Source organism: Cynocephalus volans, unplaced genomic scaffold (assembly GCF_027409185.1).
Source record: "Cynocephalus volans isolate mCynVol1 unplaced genomic scaffold, mCynVol1.pri scaffold_35, whole genome shotgun sequence".
NCBI lineage: Eukaryota > Metazoa > Chordata > Mammalia > Dermoptera > Cynocephalidae > Cynocephalus > Cynocephalus volans.
Window position 1 is genome coordinate 949,319 of NW_026902463.1, and position 19,094 is coordinate 968,412.

Below are 19,094 nucleotides of genomic sequence, written 5' to 3' on the forward strand. Positions count from 1 at the left end.
CTTTACCCAGCCTCTAAATTACCCTGAAATATTTTTATGGGAGAAGGGAAGGTATAAGTAACTAAACAGCTAATAACTATTATATTTCAATATAATAACTCTTTATTCAAAGGATGAATTATGGACTGCAAGAATAATGTTAATATAATCATACCGAGTCGATATCAATGTCTTTGTTTGAAAATACATGAAAAAATAAATTCCTGAATTAGACCTACATTATGGACATATTAGGAAACAAAATTATATGAAATTGTAATATAGTTTAATATTTATAAACACAATATTACTATTTTACCCTCGTAGAGTGCTTCATGCTTTCCAAAGTGCTTTCACATAATTATGGCAGAAACCATGACACTTGATGAGCAAGTAACATCCCCAAAGCTGAAACTAGTGGGACTGGGTTTATAGATGGCACCTTGCCCTCTCATGGTGGAAGGGGTGAGGGAGCTCACTGGGGCCTCTCCTATAAGGACACTAATCCAACTCATGAAGACTCCACCCCCATGACCTCCCAAAGGCCCCACCTCCCAACACCATCATCATGAGGGTGAGGATTTCAGTATATGAATCTGGAGGGGGAGGGGCACAAACTTTCAGACCGTAGTGCTGTTTAATCTAAAAGCATCAGGATCGTGTTCAAACAGTTCTTTCCTGCTGCCTCCCTGTGTTCAATCCCCTCACCCCACACTCGCTCAGGCATGCACTCCCCACCCCATCAAAGACAGCTCATTCCCCCTCCTCATTTGTTTGTTATAATAACAATAGTTCACATTTATTGAGCACTTACTGTGTGCCAGGCATGCTTCGACGTTCTTCACAGTTGAAACTATTCCTACCAATCCCTGAGAAGTAGAAACGGCTCCATCCCTCATTTACAGATGAGAAACCCAAGGTGTGGAGAAGTCCAGACTCACCCAAGTCACACTGGGAGGTCATAGAGCTGGCCTTCAGAAAGGGCCATCTGGCTCTGCAGTCTTTCTTATTCGTTTGTTTGTTTAAATTGACAAATAAAAATTGTATATCCTTACCTTGTACAACATGACATACACATCACCTCACATACTTTTTTTGTGGGAGAGGTCTACTCTCAGTGATTTTCAAAATTTAACGCAATTTTATTAACTGTGGCCACAATGATGTACAGTAGAAATTTTGTATTCTGTGACCATCATCTCCCCAATACTCCCCCTCCGCCCAGCCCCTGGTAACCACCATTCTCCTTTCTGCTTCTATAAGATCAACTTTTAAAAATTCCACACGTGAGCAAGATTCATGCAGCATTTGTCTTTTGGTGCCTGGCTGATGTCGGTTAACTTAATGTCCTCCAGGTTCATTCATAGTGTCACAGGGAGCAGGATTTCCTTCGTCTTTAAGGCTGAGTAGTGTTCCATGTATATATGCCACGTTTTCTTTACCCATTTGTCTGATGACGGCCACTTGAGGTTGTTTCCATATCTGGGCTACTGTGAATACTGCTGCAATAAACAGGAAGTGTAGGTGTCTCCTTCACGTACTGCTATCATTTCCTTTGGATATATGCCCAGTAGTAGGATTGCTGGATCACATGGTAATTTAACTTTTCATGTTTTTGAGGAACCTCAAAAAAATGACTGTTTTCAATAATGGTTGTACTAAATTATGTTCCCACCAACAATGTACAACGGTCTTTTCTCACCAAAAACTTCATCTTTGTGATAATAATTTTCTGACAGGTGTGAGGTGATATCTCATTGCACTTTTGATATGCATTTCTCTAATGATTAGTGATGCTGAGCATTTTTTCACATACCTCTTGAATCTTCTTCTTTTAAATGATTTCCCTTGATTCTATTCATGTGGTGAATTTATTTCTTTATTTTCTAACATTAAGCCCTGTGTTCCTGGAACAAACCTCACTGGGCCAGGACATTCTGTCCTCTCCATAGCTGAACTCAGTTTGTTAATACTTGGATATATTCACATTTATCTTACTGAGAAAAACTGGGCTCTGATGTCTCTTTTTGAATATCCGTGTCAGGTTTGGATCTTAGATTTATGCTGGCTGGCCTTATACAAAAGGTTGGGGCTTTGGAAACTGTTTTCTTAAGGACCTCTTAGTCCCATCTCCTAGTCCATATCTTCCCGTGACCAGTATTTAGGGAACTGTAAACTGCCAGATAGTAAATATTGCAGTCCCTGTTGTAACCATGCATTTGTCTTCTAACACAAAAACAGCCACTGAAAATAAACAAATATGACTAGCTGTGTTCCAATAAAACTTTATTGACAAGAACAGGCAAAGGGCTGGATTAGTCCCGCAAGCTGTAGTTTACTAACCCCTGCCCCATACAATCTGAGAATTTCTTCCCCCTTCAGGTGCCAGTGTGTGTCTAGTGAGGATTCTTTCCTGCCTTCCCCTTGAAGACTTCCGTGGTCCTCCTGCTCTCTGATCTTGTATTTCCCAAACGCACTTCTTTCGTCTTCATCTGAATTTTTGCCGTATTTGCATATGCCTGGAGAATTTTATTAATATGTATTAGTATTCTTAAACTGATGCAGTTACTTCTTCTTAAATGTACCAGTAGATATTAGTATAACTAGTTCTGTTTAGTTCTGTTCTGTTTGCATAACACACATTAGTTCTTTGCACCTTAAAATAAACTACTAAAATTTCAGACGTTTGCTCCCGTGCTGCCTAACATCATTTTGAGTACTACCGGGGATATGGATGCCATGAAAGAGTCCTTCTTGGTGTCCAAGAATACAGCAGTTGTCCCAATTTTCAGTTCCACACAACTCTTGTTGGGTTGTCCCATGGATGGTGGCACTGCCCTGGGTACTAGGGTCAGAAGGACGGGTGAAAAGAGGACGTCTCGTTGTTTTCTCCCCACCTACAGAGGATCATGGATACCAAAGCAGTCAGCTCTTGCACAGGCTCATAAATGTAATATTAGAAGTGCCTGCCACATGTGCACGGAGGGGCCCAGGGGTCCGGGAAAAGGCACACAGAGGAGATGGCATCTGAGCTGGGTCTTGAGCTAGAATTTTTCAGGCAAAGGAGGAAGAAGAGCTTTCCCAGGACCGTTAGGAGCCTGAGGGAAGGCCCTGAGGCACAGCTAAGCCAGCTTGTGTAGGGAAGAAACCACCTTGGTGAAGGAACCCTTGGATACATGGTGGGAGGGAAGAGGAGGAGGCTCTGGAAACTGGGTCTGGCAGCAGGTGAACACCAGCTCAGATGTTGGACCCCGTCCAGTGAGAAGCCATTGATTCATTTTTTAAGCTAAACCTGGAGGTAGTCTGAGTAAAAAATGACCCAGTTAATAACCTAAATGGTGGCTGCCAAGACCAATGAGCACCTGGGGGAAATGCTTATATCATGTTAGGTAAAAAAGAACAGGGATGCAGTATTCTATGATCATGAGGGTTATACATAAAAATTAGTATACCTAGAGTAACGGGGCTATAGAGAATTCCCCAGTGTCAGGATAGGAGTTGAGCTGATTGTATAAAAATGTGAGTTATTTCCTCTGTCTTCCAAATTGCTTTCTCAGTATTTTCAAAGTCATGTTTTTCTAATTGTGATGTTTAACAGTGCTGTCCACAGTAAATATCCAGATTGGCATCCATGCTCTTATTTCCTGATTTGCAGACGTTGAATCCCAAATGCACAAGGGTTCAAAACTGCTGGGGACCCCCCTGTGGTGCTGTGGACGAGACTGTTTGAGCCTTGCCTTGCCGAGCCGCTGACTAGAAGTAGGGCTGGGTTTCCCCTCCTCTGCATCCACTGGGCTTCCCATGGGCATTTGCAGGAAAGCAGCCTCCCCCACCAGCCCCGGGCCTCTTCACAGGGACCCCTCACCCACGGCCCAGCATTGACCGGGGAAGAAGTAGCAGTCTAGTTTATGACCTGAGTACGCTTTCCCCTCCTGCATGTTTCCCATGCTTAGAGGATATTAAAATTGTCTTGGCAGGGGCTCCCGGCCACAATAGTCAGCCACCCGAGCTATAGTCACCTGCCACCCTTGGGGTCCAGGCCACATGTTAGAAGTGAAACCCTGTTTTAATGAGATCCTTCTGGTATTGCCTTTGGACACCCTCTAAGGCAGTTCCATTTTACACTAAATTCCATGGTATGGTGGGTCATCTCGAACAGGTCTGCACACATGAAAACATTACCACTGCACTCTGTACTCTAGTAAAATGTGGACAGAATGAGGGTAGGAGTCAGGCCCTGGGCCATGAGGATTTTTTACAAATATATACACACATTGAAATGTAAAGCAGATAGGAACATGTCGAGTGATTTAGACTGCAAAATCAAACAGAATTCTCAGCATGTTTTCATACATTTTGCTGTTGATGAAGCTGGGGTTTGCATATGCTAAGGATCGCTTCTCGGGCAGCAAATGCAGTTGTCTGGTGAGACCAATCCATCTCTGTAGAACAAAAGTGATGGTAGTAAATTAGCTCCAAGGGGAGGATGCAAATTCGAATTCTTGCACCTTTTCTGTTTATTCTTTCTGACTCTGAGAGAGAGTGTGAGCGTGTATTTCCGTGTGTGTTTTCTCCTTGGCTATCTGGCCCAGCTCCCACTATATCTCCACAGCCCTCTCCCGTCTTTATTTTGATCAGTACCCTCCACCACCTTGAGTCACCTTGGCCCCAACCTTGAGAACAGAGCAGGCACCGTTCCAGGCAACTGCAGTTCTGCTGGAAAACCTTTGAGGGCAGTCTAGTATTTCATGGTTCATGACTTCCTGCCACCTCCTGCAAGAACAGAAACTCAGAGCAAAGTGTTATGACCTGTTTACTTCCTCTTTGGGGCTTCTAAGTGGTGGTAAGCGCCCGGGCGTTTAGGAGACACTAGACCCTATGTTACAAATGGTTTCCTTCCTCTTTTAAGAGGATGCCATCTTGAGTCATCAAAGGTTTAAAAGCACATTTCAGTAGTGTATGGTGTGTGGGTTAAGAGCATGGATTCAAGGGTCAGTTGGATGTTTGCTAGCTGCGTACCCTCAAGGAATCACATAACCACTTCATGACTCAGTTTCCTCATCTGCAACATGAATTTAACTGGACCAATTCGTAAGTTGTCAGATCTCTCTGACTTAATTCATGAAAAGGGCTGATGCACATAGTAAGCACCCACTGTCATTAGCTTTACTGTTGCTGTTTATAAATATTTCCAAATAATTAATTGTTTTTTGATTCAGGTATAGATTTATGGCTGAAAGTTTTCTGACTGGCACCCTTGTCTAAAAACTCAGTTTCCTAACTGTTGTGCAGTTGTGCCTAAATACTCAAGTCTTGCCTGTCTCCTTGAAAGTCCTTTGTTATGACAATAGTGACAGTCACTTCCTGTCACACTGGGGTGTAGAAAGGACTCCAGGATGTGGCCATAATTACCCAGAAGGAAAAGGTGTCCACAGGGGTGAGAGCAGGGTTTCTAAACCTTGGCACTCTTGAAATGTTGTTCCGGATCATTCTTTGTTGAGGTGGACTGTCTTGTGAGTGGTAGATGTTTAGCAGCATCCCTGGTCTGTACCTTCCAGATGCCTACAGCATACGAACACACACACCCCCATTATGACAACCAAAGATGCTTCCAGGTACAAGTTGAGCATCCCTAATTCAAAAGTTTGAAATCCACTATGCTCCAAAATCCAAATCTTTTGAGCACTGACATGATATCAAAAGAGGAAAATCCCACACCTGACCTTATATGACAGGTCATGGATTTCATGCACAAAATTATTAAACATATTGTATAAATTGCCTTCAGACTGTCTGTGTAAGGTATATATGAAAGATAAATGAATTTCTTGTTTAGACTTGGGTTGCGTCCCGAAGATATCTCATTATATATATGCAAATATTTCAAAATGTGAAATCCCAAATCTGTAGCATTTCCCATAAGGGATACTCAACATGTATTGCCAAGTGTCTTCTTCTGGGGAACACAACTGCCCTCCTTTGAGACTCTGCTGACCTAGACTGAGAGACCAGAATGAGCCAAGTCATCCTGCCGGAAAGGAGGCATGTGCTTGGAGCAAGGCATGGGAGAGATGACAGCGGAGGTTTGGAAGGCCATGCTGAGGCTGGGGGTTTGCCCAGGCAGGAAGGAGCGCAGTAGGCTGCTTGCGGTGAAACAGCAAAGTTGCTGTGATGGTTTTGTGTTGCATCACGTTATTATCAGGACTGTTAGAAACAGAGGAATGAAAGAAGGGTTGGGAGAGAGTAAGGATCCAGGATCAGAGTAGTGGCAAAGAGAAGAGAAAAGTCTGGTGGCTAGCATGGATACGGAGAGAAGAGTGGATCTGGGAGGCTTAGTGATACCATGGATATATGTGTGTGTATATAATTGGGTTAGCATACTCTTCATGTAAGGCAGCAGATAGTAAATATCTTCAGCCTCGGTGTGGGCAGTATGGTCTCTTTTGCAACTACTCAGCTCTGCCCTTGTATCATGAAAACAGCCATAGACAATACACCAAGTCATGGGTGTGACCATGTCCCAATAAAACTTTGTTTATACATACAGTCAGTGGGCCAGATATGGCCTGCGGGCCTCACTTTGCCAAGCGCCAGTATAGACCATTTTGAAATAAACAGACTGTGCCCACTGGATAGCTGTCAGTATGTAAGTCTGTTAAATACTCAATACAGGTTTTGTTTTTAATGCCACAATATGGTGCCCTTGGTATTTGTTTCAGCTGAAGATGCAAAACTAACCTCAGAGCTGCCTGAGTATTAAATGTCTGCTTTTCTCTGTCAAGTAAGCAGTATTTTGGGCTGAGCCCGTGGCGCACTCGGGAGAGTGTGGTGCTGGGAGCGAGGCAACACTCCCGCCGCGAGTTCGGATCCTATATAGGAATGGCCGGTGCACTCACTGGCTGAGTGCCGGTCACGAAAAAGCCAAAAAAAAAAAAAAAAAAAAAAAAAAAGCAGTATTTCTAAGGGCTGGAGGGTGATAATTTAGCAAAGTTTGCTGATAAATCAGGTCTGCATTAACTGGGCATAATGGGTCAGTGTACAACTGAAATGGTTTGTGAAGCCATTTGTGAAAGAGGTAGAGGTAGGCAGTATTCTAATTTTAAGAAACAAAGTGTGTACTTGGTTTGTTTTGGGTGTGTTTTTATTCCCTAGTGAGGTGAGACAAACTCATGCACAGATGGTTTCCTCTCTTGTGAGACCAAGGCAATTTTCTCTTCAAATGGACAGGACTCTCCTTTTGAAGATCCGACCGTTCTTCATAGCATGTGGTCCTTATTTTAAGCCTTCCTCAGTTGATCTTGATTGTGTCTTTTTTTCCTTGGGAATAATTTTGCCTCACCTGGTGGTTGTCTGTTACTTCATATTCTCTAAAGTTTGTGATCAATTGCATGTAGACAGGGACTTGCTTTTCATTGGCAACAATCCAGAAACAAGCAGAAAGACGAGTAGAATAGAGCTGTGGATAGTGGTCTTTTGGGGGGTCAATTCCTCTGTGTCATTGGTTTTCAACCACAGCAGTGTCGACTGGATAATGTTTGGAGACATTTTTGGTTGTCCCAGTTGGAGTGGATGCTACTGGCATCTAGTGGAAAGAAGCTGGGGACGCTGCTCAACAGGCTGCAAAAGCACATGACAGCTCCCACAGCAAAGAATGATCCAGCCCAAAGGTCAGCCATGCTGCTGCTGTGGAGATGCATCAGGGATACAGTTGCTAAGTGCTGGCAAGACTGCTGGCTTCCGTAATGCCTTCTGGATAGCTGAGCAGCAGGCACCAAGGACACTGACTCGTTGCCCTCACATGGATCTTTCATGCATCCACCACCACGCTTTCTGTACTTCTCCCTTTTAACTACTCCTGCACCTGCTGCTGGGGCAGTCCTGAGTGTTGCATCTGCCAATGACATTCTGATCTTTGTGCCTACCTTTGTCTTGTTGGGTAGAAGAGATGTGTTGAATGTTGTGGGACAGCTGAGAGGTACAAGGTACAGAAGTCTCACCATGCCAGCAGATTGTGAGCGGATGTGCTCATGAGCCTTGGAGTCCCATTGGAGGGGTGGGACGCTGGCAGTGGTGGAGGTCGGCTCACCCTGGAAGAGAAGTGTCCTTCCTGGAAGTACACGTCTTCCAGGACAGCACCTTAAACAGCACCTGGCCGTGGCCACAATCTAGCAACTCTGGCCTAAGAGGAAGTAGTTGAGCAGGCCTCAATTACATAGTCCTTGGGCATTGTCTTAGTCTGTACAGGCTGCTATAACAAAATACGTTAGACTGGGTCATTTATAAACAACAGAAATTTATTGCTTACAGTTCTGGAGGCTGGAAGTCCAAGATCAAGGTGTGGCAGATGCCGTGTCTGGTGAGGACCTGCTTTATGGTTCACAGACAGTGTCTTCTCACTGTGTCCTCACATGGTGGAACAGGCGAGGGGGCTCTCTGGGGTCTCTTGTATAAGGACACAATCCCATTCATGAGCATGGAGAAGACATGACTTAATCACTTCCCGGAGGCCCCACCTCTTAATACTGTCACAATGGGTATTAGTTCCCAACATGAAATTTGGGGAGACACCATCATTCAGACCATAGCAGACACCTCCCTGATGCAGAATGAATATCAGAACTGGAAAGAGTCCTAGCAGCCGTTTCATCCAACATCTTCATTGTACCAACAAAGAAATGCAAAAATTGATGTTTCCTCTAGCTCGTGGTCTTCTGTCTTGACCCATAAGTGTCTGGGGTCTGGCTGCTCTTGCATCTGGCTCTTCTGCCGGCTCCTTGAGGTGCCGTTTATTGCCACAGTACAGAAGAGGAAACAGAGGCCCAGGCACAGTGAGTGACATGGCTCAGATGCTCGATGACAGGGCACACATAGAAGCCAGCAATCGTGACTGTCCCCAATGTCTTCCCCATCGAGCCCCCCTCCGGTCTCGATGACATCAGACTGGCCAGGACTCAGCGAGAAAGTCTTACAAGTTAATGGACTGAAAAACCATTGATTTAGAGTTCGTATACAGATCCATCCAAAGAGATGCAACTAATATGAATTTAAGCAACTAGGAGAACTTCTTTGAATAGGGATGTGGAACGTACAGACTGCGAGTCTTTATGGAGGTGCCTAATTTCCAATCATGATTACCGGCTGTCTCCAGTAGAAGACCCAGGCTAATCAAAAATGTTCAAGGTAATGGTACCCTGTAGATCTTTATCCTGCCTTTTCCTTGTCATTCGGCTGCCATGGGGAAACTCGTTCTAGCAGAGAGTTTTCAGCTCAGACTCCTAGACCCTCAGCCCATCTTACTGCTCCGTCCCTTTTCCAAGAAGACTCAACTCAGTACCGTCATCAATGCAGTCTAGAGTTGGAATCCCCACAAAAGAGCATCATCCCGTAAACGTAAGAAAGTGATGCAGTCAAACCATATACTCAACACTTAAATCCCCAGAGCAAGAGAGAAATAAGGGGCGTACTCAGGTCTGTGGTTAGAAATAGAAATGGGCTCTGCATCCGTTTCCATGTTATCTGGCCCTGCAATGATGCTGCAGCTCAGAGCTGCCAGCCGTGCAGCCGGGCAGCAGGTGGGAGTGCCATCTGCGTCAGCCTAGAGGGTGCAGGAATTCTGCTTCCTGTGCCTGCGGGTCTTACAATGTAGGGTAAAAGGATGAATCTTGGAATCACGTAGTCTAGGGATCAAATTCTAGATCAGCCTCTCATCACAGGTGTGAACCTTGGGCAAGTTACCTAATTTCTCCAATATTTTTCCTTCTTATGTGTAAAACGAAGACAGTACCGGCTCTGAACAGCTGATGTAAAGATTTAGGTAATGAGTACAAAGCTCCCAGATTTGGCTAAAGGTAGCAATGCAGTCAGGATCAGCTGTGCTTCTCGGAGCATGCATCCTTAAACATTAGTTCTGTGGCCCGGTGTTGCTTGAGAGAACGTTTGAATGAATGAGTGAGTGAATGAGTGAAATACAGACAGTTCCTGGCTTGCTATGGTTCAATTTATGACTTTTTGACTTTACGGTGGTGCAAATGTGATTCAGTAGAAATCGTACTTTGAGTTCTCATACAGCCATTCTGCTTTTTCTTTAAATATGATTTTCAGTAAATGACGTGAGATGTTCAACACTGTATTATAAAACAAGCTTTTCATGAGGTGATTTTGCCCACCTGTAGGCTAAAGTAGTTGTTCTGAGCACATTTAAGGCAGGCGAGGCTAAGCTGTGATGTTTGGTGGTTTAGGTGTATTAAACGCACTTTGGACTTTCAGTATTTTAACACGCGATGTTTTATCAGGACATGACATCATTGTAAGTAGAGGAGCATCTGCACAACAGAAGCCGGACTTCTCTTGCACAATTGCTCCAGCAGTTACTGAGATTTGTTTGTCAGGAGCCCTCATCAGCAGTAAATGCTGTGCTCTGAAGCATTTAGTAGATGTTTCTCAACAGTGTTTTACAGTGACTAAGCACAGTGTCCGATTGCCGGGGTGTGGAGCTCAGCCCCACCCCTACCAGCTCAGCGATGTGTGCCCATCAGTCACCCTTGATAGATCTCGGGGACTTATTCTGTGAATGGGGAAGCAGAGGAATAAGGGAAAGATGGCAGAGGGAACGACTGCCAGGAGGCTTGAGGGAATTCGAATAAAGCCCCAGAAGCAGTGCCAGGTGGAGAGTGGGTGCCCTGTGAAGGCTGGCTGTCATTATTATGACTGCAGTGTCATAGCCCTGCATGAGGTCTTTTCAGGATACCAGGAGGGTGAGACATAGCCCTCCATCCATTGATCAGCATTGCTGGAAACCTGGACGAGGAAAGCCTGGAGCTATAACGCTGCAGAGCATGGTGGAGATACAGGGGAGTCACTGGTTGAACGCAGGGGTGGCTTGTTTTGTTTTGCAAGGAGTGGGTCAGGGAAAGGAAGGTGGGTAAAGAGAAAAAAAAACAGGGGAGAAGGGAAAGGTAAGGTCTACTGTAAAGGGCCTGTGCTTGTATCCTCTAAAAACGCAGAAGAGAGGAAGCCTTGCAACCTAATTTATGTATGGTTTTGTAAAGAATTACAGGGCTGTATGCAACTGAGTGCAGAATTAATGACATCTACCACGTTTGTTCCGTCCCGTCAATATAAACTACCTATTTTACACATCCGTTATTACCGGGAGATGAGGGAGGGACGGGGTGGGTTGGGGAGGAGCGAGTGGACAGGGAAGTGAGAAGGGAACGGGGCAGGAGAGCACAGACACAGACGCCTCCTTGCATGGAGGTGTGCTCCCATCTAGTGAGACTTTGGTTTATTGCAAAGTCAGTTCGATTTGGGTAACGGGAGGCAGCAGGGCTGATGATATTGCATCTGATGAGAGCCAAGCCCTCACGCTCCTGATCCCGCTGCCTGTTTGGGTGACTGAGGGAGGGTGGAAGGGAAGCAATCGCCAGGCCAGGTGGAAAGGCACCCACCTGCTCGGGTAACCAGGGCTAAGCCTGCAAACCGGCAACGTCGCCATAAACAGTGGGCAGAACCAAGTCAGGAGGAGTGGTCACTTTGAGAACCCTTGCTGCCCGATCAGCAGACAATAGAAACGGAGTGAGAGGCCCTGCCCCACCTCTGGCCGGGGAGCCGAGCATGGAGGTCCAGGTTACTCGGATGCCCCTACAGCATTCACCTCCTTGGGTTTACGAGCCCTCGAGCACCCCAGGGCCGCCTGTGGTCCACACGGGGCGATCAAGCCCCACCGACTGGCTGCCTGTTTTACCTGTAGCTGCACAGATCCCCCCACCGACAGCAGGGGGCCACTTTCCTTTCCTTGAGGAGGGGGTGTTGCAGCTTCCCCACTGCCCTCAGACCCCTACGTGGACCCCCAGCACCTCCTTCCATGCCTCATGCCACTGCCTTCTTTTCGCAACGCGGCTGTCATCCACAAGCAGTAGCCGTCCTGGCTCTCCTGAACTTTTCCTTAAAAACCTTCATCCAAAATTCCTTTGAGTTGCCAAGCAGCTTCCCACACAGGCAGTAACGGAGACACATTGGGGGAGGAAGGGGACACAGAGAGGCTGCGGCACTGAGCTCCCGCAAAGAATATGTGAACCGAGGGGTCGGGGGACTCCCAGAGTTGGATTTCTGCAAGAGACAGCCATCCAGGGCACGTGGGGCAGCCTCCACTCTGTTCCCTTTTGCTTCTTAATAGCACTGAAAGGGTCCTCCCATGAAGGAACCTCATCCCTTCCCCAGTCTTCCTTGATCTCACACTCGTCTCTCTCCCCCGGCCCTTTCCTGCCTGCCTGACCCCACATCGGAAGCCGCAGTCCTGCAGCAGTGGCCACCCCGTTAATGAAGCGTGGTTGAAATCCGCGCTGCCCCCTTCAGAGCTTGCTGGCTCTGCCCGCTCTTCCTGCTCTGGTCTCACCTGCCTGGCCTCCCTCTCGCGGCAGGTTTTTCCCACTCAGCCTTCACGTTTGGGATCGAGAGCCACATCAGCCAGTCCAACATCAACGGGACGCTGGTGCCGCCCGCCGCCCTCATCTCCATCCTGCAGAAGGGGCTGCAGTACGTGGAGGCTGAGATCAGCATCAACGAGGTACGTGATGTTTGCGGGGCTGGGCTTTCCAGCAGCGGGGTCTCGGGACCCCAGTCCAAAGCCCGCGTTTGCTTCCTGCAGGCGTCTGAGAGCAAGCTGGGGTTGTTTGTTTGGTTTTTGTTACACTTTGAGCATCCCAAATCCGAAGTCCTAAATGTTCCAAAATCTGAAGTTTTTGAGCATCAATGTGATCCTCAGAGGAAATGCTCACTTGAGCATTTCAGATTTTGGATTTTCAGATTTAGGGTGCATAACCAGTAAGTATAATGCAAGTATTCCAAACTCAGAAAAAATTTCACACTGTGAAACGCTTCTGGTTCCAAGCATTCCTGGGAGCCTGACAGAGGGCATAACCAGAGGGACAGTCAGGGACAGAGAGATGATGGCCCTGTGTTAAAGTGACTTCAGGTGCTGGTTTCACGACTGTGCTCTTTGTGGAGCTGATCCGGGGAAGGATGGAACAAAAACCATCAATTAAAATCATACAGATCCTCTTGTATCCCCTGCCACCTTCTAGATTGGGGCTGTGCCGATTTGATAGAAATTTTGAAAGTCAGTTATTTGGGATTTAAACAGATCCCTTCTCCTCCCTGGCCCCTTCATCTGTGCTCTCGGGATTCAGCTGAGTCCCACACGGATGAGTCCACGTGTCCCAGTTCTATCCTGCCTTCCTCAAGTTCAGAGCACACAAAAATGTGTTTCTCCGTCCACGAGGCAGAACCCGGAGCAATGAGGGTTTCATGTGATTCGAGTATTTAGAAAGCACGTCTTACTTTTAAGTGTGTACAGAAATTTTTTTGATAGTACCAGAGAATCGAAAGATGTTCAGACAAAAATGTGAATCAGAAGCCCAGACTGGAGCTCCCTCAGTACAGCGTGGTGTTGACAACACCAAGTCAAGGGTGATCCCCTTACCGGTCATCTTTAAAAAAAAACAGAAAAATATGAATCAGAAGTAAACGAGGTCATTGTCGGTTGTATCGTGGCTATATTCTGTCTAAACCCTGAACCCAGGGCATCGTTTCAAGTAGCTGCAAGTGCTTAATTTATTAGATCAGATGGGCAGGTTCACCAGGAAGGAAATCCTGAATGTTGCAGGCATCTCTAAATCGGGGCCGATGCTTCCAAAGACTTACTCCTCCCACAAAAGTGGGTACTAAGAGATTCTACACTTGCCGTGGCACCAGACGGGGTTTCTCCTGCTCAGCATTATGTACATTTGTGGCTGGACACTGCTCTGTAGTGGGGACTGTCCTGTGCACTGGAGGATGTGGACCAGCATCCCTGGTCTCCACCCACCAGCTGCCAGTAGACCCCCTGCCAAGTGGTGACAATGAAAAATGTCTCCAGTCATTCCCTGACGTCCTCCAAGGAGTCAAAATTACTCCCCCCATACACACACCCCTGCCCCTGTTGAGAATCCTTGCATCAGGGATATAGCACTTTTGTCTAGGAATAAAGGAGACACGTTCACATATCCTTAATGCCCCAGTTCAGGTTGACACTTACCAAATATCAGGTCTCCCTCAGGACAGCCACCATACCTAGTTCTTCATCGACGATTCCCCTTGTCCACCTCCCGGTCCTTGGCCCACCATGGAGTCCCTCTGCCCTGCCCCTACAGTCCGGGCACCTGCTTGATGCCGCCGACCCCTGACCCCAGCCCCTGAGCTCCCAGGCGTCTCTGTTTCTGGGCCACCTTCCTGCACCTCTCCCACCTGGAAGGCAGAGTCTGGTCCTCGATGTCCTCTTTTGCGGTTGCTGACGGCTGCCCTTGGCTTACTTTCTCAGGATGGCACGGTGTTTGACAACAGCCCCATAGAGTCCCTGTCCCTGATAGACGCTGTGATGCCCGACGTGGTGCAGACGCAGCAGCAGGCGTTCCACGAGAAGCTCGCGCAGCAGCAGGCCAGTGCGGCGGCCGCAGCGGCAGCAGCAGCGGCTGCAGCAGCAGCCACGGCAGACACGGCAGCCCCGGCAGCAGTTTCCCAGCAAAGTCCACCAAAGAACGGAGAGGCCACGGTCAACGGGGAGGAGAACGAGCACACGCAATAATTAAGTGTGGGGCTTCTGGCGCTTTATTGTGCTTCTAAAGCTGGGCGAATGCAACGACTTCTTAGAGATCTGCCTGCTGTCAACTTCTCACCAGTTGCTTTCCAGTGCTTGCTTACTGTACGGCCGGAAGACCTTCACATTCCCCGTTTGTCACCTAAATCCTTAGACCTGACCTTCTCGACACACATCCTGGATTTTATGAAATCCTGCTGCCCTGCTCCTGAAGGCTCGCGTGTAACAGGGACAAGTACCAGATGATCACTGTCCAACATAAGCAAGTATCTCTCTCAGCCTTCCATGCAGAGGGTTTTCAGCCAAATTATGGTCTAGTAGGCGAGCCCATGGTCAGTGCAAGGGCACCACGCCCTGAACACCAGACATCATCTTACTTGGTCATTGCAAAACCCCGGGAGGTTAGACCTGTTAGCTAATCGCCCAAGAGTATGCAGTAGATGAGTCAGAGCTCGACAATCATATCACAAAACTTGCTCAGGCCCGGTGCACCTTCCACCAACTAACTCCCACATCAGAAAATCTATTTAAAACTAGAACAACAGAGACAAAAGAGGTGCCATGTCCTGGGACCCAAAGTCAGAATGCAAGGCATGCCTGTGCTCCATCAAGGACCTGAGCCATTCTGCCACCCCTCTGGTCTGAGGTCGGCTCCTTACCCGTTCCCCATCTCTGGTCGTTTCCTCTGGAGGCTGTTCCCTGCAGTGGCCGTGGGAGTGGGAGTTCTTCTACCCAGGCTGCGTCTGGGCACTGACCCCTGCCCCAGGGAGCCCAGCCTCCTTCTCTTGCTGGTGCACGTGGCTAACACACCCTCGCTCACTGCTCTTAATTTCTGCAGCAGCCAGCTCAACCCCCTTCTCAGCACCTCATGCCTGGTCTGCAGACCAGCCTGTTGGGGCGGCAGCATGCCACGGCCGCCTGTGGATAAGTGAGCAGGTGACAGCCTACTCTGCATGCCTATACAGAGTCCCAGGCCCCCACTGCACGGCTGGCTAGGACGCCAGCTGTCCTCTCGCCATCACCAGGGGATGGATCCACCAAACATGGAAGATCATTTTGCTTATCTTCATCTTCTCCCAGCCACATGGGAACTTGGGAAGCATAAAAGAAGTAGGGTTTTTTCACAGCCCCGCTGTTCCTGAGGGTAGGCTGTGAAGATTTTGTGTCAGGATTCTCAATCCAAGCAGGGTCACCAGGCATTTTCATATTTTTATGTGTTGACCCAGAAGCAGTGGATCTTAGGTTACCTGCCACTGAGAAGTGAGTCCTTCTCTTCCTGGGGTTTTCCACCAAAATACCTGAACAAGAAGATGTAACAGCAGACTCAACTCTACACAGCATTACAAAACTGTCAGCTGCTGCTGACTCTGTGCTAGTTAGATCGGACCGCTGCCTTCTCTTTCCCATAAAGCAGGGGCTACTAAACTTTCCCTAAGGGGCCAGACAGTGGCTGTCACAGGCTTTCAGGGCCAGGCAGCCTCTGTCACAGTGACCCAACTCTGTCTTGAAATGCAGAAGCAGTTGTCCTCTTCTGCTCGGGCTGCTGTGACAGAGCACTGCAGATCTGCGGCAGAAACAGTAGACATTTCTCCCCGCAGGCCTGGAGGCTGCAAGTCTGAGCTCCAGGTGAGGCAGACTGGTTCCTCCTGAGTCCTCTCTCCTTGGCTAGTAGACACCATCGTCTCCCTGTGTCCTCACATGGTCGTCCGTCTGTGTGTGTCTCTGTCCTAATCTCCAATCCTTATAAGGACATAAGTCGTATTGGATTATAACCCACTCTAACAACCTCATTTTACCTTAATCACCTCTTTAAAGACCCAGTCCCCAAATACAGTCACCGTCTGAGGTACTGGGGTCACGGTTCAACCCATATCAGTCGCTGCAGGTAATGCATAAATATATGGGAGTCGGTAAATAACTTAAACGTTATTTATGAGGAGAGGCTGCAGCAGGCTAGATTTTGGCCCATGGGTCATAGTTGACTGGCCCCAGTTTTATGGAATAAATTAGTGTATTCCTCACTCAAGTTTGAAGACTGGCAAAATACAAAGAGACATAAAATACCCAATCACACAAAGCCATGATTTAGTTACAATCATCAGAGATGGTATCGCCTAGTACATAAAAACAAGGTGTTCCTAAAACAGAAGCCCCCTGAGAATGAGTTTCCTTTTTATTGATGAGCCACGTGCCTTTTTGTGTTTCCTACAACAGATAATCACTCAAAACCCATGCAAATTGACTGGGACGTTGAGATTCCACCCAACAAAGCCACAGTCCTTCGGGGCCATGAGTCCGAGGTGTTCATTTGTACCTGGAACCCTGTCAGCGATCTGCTGGCTTCTGGGTGAGGATGTCAGGGGCGGGACGCTCCATGGTCAGGGGAACCCCTGCTCGCCTCTGGCATTCTGCCTCAAGGGACACGTGCTGTTGTCTGACCTCGTCTGTCACGTCTTCCCGACATGAGCAGATCCCGAGCAGGTCCTGTTAACTCCACAGCTCTGTGTGTCTCGGATTGTGAAGTCGACATTCCACGCCGTGTTCTCCATGGGATGGGGAGCAAAGACATTTAAAACTGATAAATGCGGAGGTGGGGAGGAGAGGAGGGGGGATGGATGGGAGGGGGGGAAAGAGCTGTTCCCACCAAGAGCCGACGTGCGTGTGTTTTTATTCTGCAGGTCTGGAGACTCGACGGCCAGGATATGGAACCTTAATGAACACAGCAACGGGGACTCTACCCAGCTTGTACTGAGGCAATGTATACGGGAGGGGGGACACGATGTCCCCAGTAACAAAGATGTCACCTCACTGGACTGGAACGTAAGCATCTTCCACCCCCTGGGCCCCTTGAAATGTGTGGTGGCCCTGCCCTGAGCTGTGGGCTCACAGGTGCTCTCCATCTCCAAGAGATCCTGCTTAGGCCATGGCGGGCACAGAATGAGCTGGGTGTTGGGTGGCCGTGCCTTCCCATGGTCAGCACACATGAGCGAGTCAAGCCTGATGGCGCTGAGAGGGGGACCTCACAGCGTGAAGGTGGGACCCCCGGAAGGCTCAGCTGGGGAGCTGTGACAAGCAGCCAGGAAAGAAAACTTTCCACCTGGAGAGCTCAGGACCAGCAGCTAAGTGCATTTATACGTGGGACACATGCCGTTCAATTTCTTTTTGCTTTCTGCATAGTCTTAGGATGACTTTCTGTAGGTATTTTAAATTCTGTCCTTAATTAGACAGCACACATGTTGAGTGGTTCCAGTGTGGCTTTCTCACTTCCTGGTCCACATGCCTTGCATTTAATTTAACAGCAGTGTGTGCTGAAGTAGTCAGAGATGACCCGTTAGTCTCTTAATGTGGCATCAGTTATCGGCTTAGGAATATTCTAGACTTGGGATCCTGGCGATTTCTGTGTGCTTTTCTGGTGCCACCACTACTAAGCTGCTTCTGTGGGTTTGTGTCTCTTTCTGGCCCGCAGAGCAATGGGACGCTTCTGGCCACAGGTTCATATGACCGTTTTGCAAGGATATGGATGGAAGACGGTAGTCCTGTGTCTGTCGTGTTGAGGTTGGACAGGACCTTCTTCTGTATGTAACCGTGAAGTGAACAGACCATGACCTTGAAGTCAACATGTTTGTCTGTATTTGTTTTACATAACACGTAATCTGGCCAGCACCTTAGGCCAACATAGAGACCCCATCTTTGCCTTGAAATGGAACAAAAAGGGGAATTATATTTTGAGTGCTGGTGTAGACAAAGTGAGTATTAACTTAAAACAAATACTTTCGATCTATACATGTTTATTTTCATTCTCCAGATAACACGATGTTTTCTTTGAATTCTTAGGCTTTCTCCTTCCCCTTAAGAAATCAAAAGGACCTGTATAGGTTTTGTTTTTGTAATTTTGATCTTCGTGTTAATTTTACCATGTAATCTCTGTCAGTATATTCCACTGTTCTACAGACCTCTGTGCAAAGTGTCTCTTCTTTTGAGGTTCATAGTTTAATGATAAAGAGAGGAAAATCTCCAGACTGTGTTTATCAATGGCTGGACAGAGCAGGGGGTGTGGGTGTGCTCTGTGTAAACTTTCACCCCTAGACTGATGTTAGTGACACAGACTGTTCTCTTAGCAGACTTCTGCTCTCCTAATTTGATAAGCTCCTTTTTCCCACTGTAGACTGCACAATTCCTGAGCAGGAGTAAAACGGACCCAGGGACAGGGCACTGTCCCCTGACAGGCCACGGAGCCAAAGTGGGACTCCTTTACTCTGCACTTGGACAGGGCTGCCAGAGAGATGTGATGGCTTTAGAGCCGGGTGCCTCTCGAAGCCATCATGGGGTGGAAGATCCCAGAACAAAGAGGAAGGAGACATAGAACCATTCCCCCACAGAAACTACACTGGTTTCATGATAGTTTGAAAACTTTACTCTGTTACTGCTTTCTGTTCATTCAAGGTGTAAAATTTAATATAAAATAATAAACGAACTCTAAACA

The 19,094-nt window shown here is 47.4% G+C and overlaps 1 pseudogene; it reads left to right on the forward strand.

Annotated features, from left to right (window-relative positions):
- The first annotated feature begins 10,576 nt into the window (after positions 1 to 10,576).
- Positions 10,577 to 19,094, forward strand: part of LOC134369079 (F-box-like/WD repeat-containing protein TBL1X) — a 29,314-nt pseudogene continuing 20,796 nt past the window's right edge.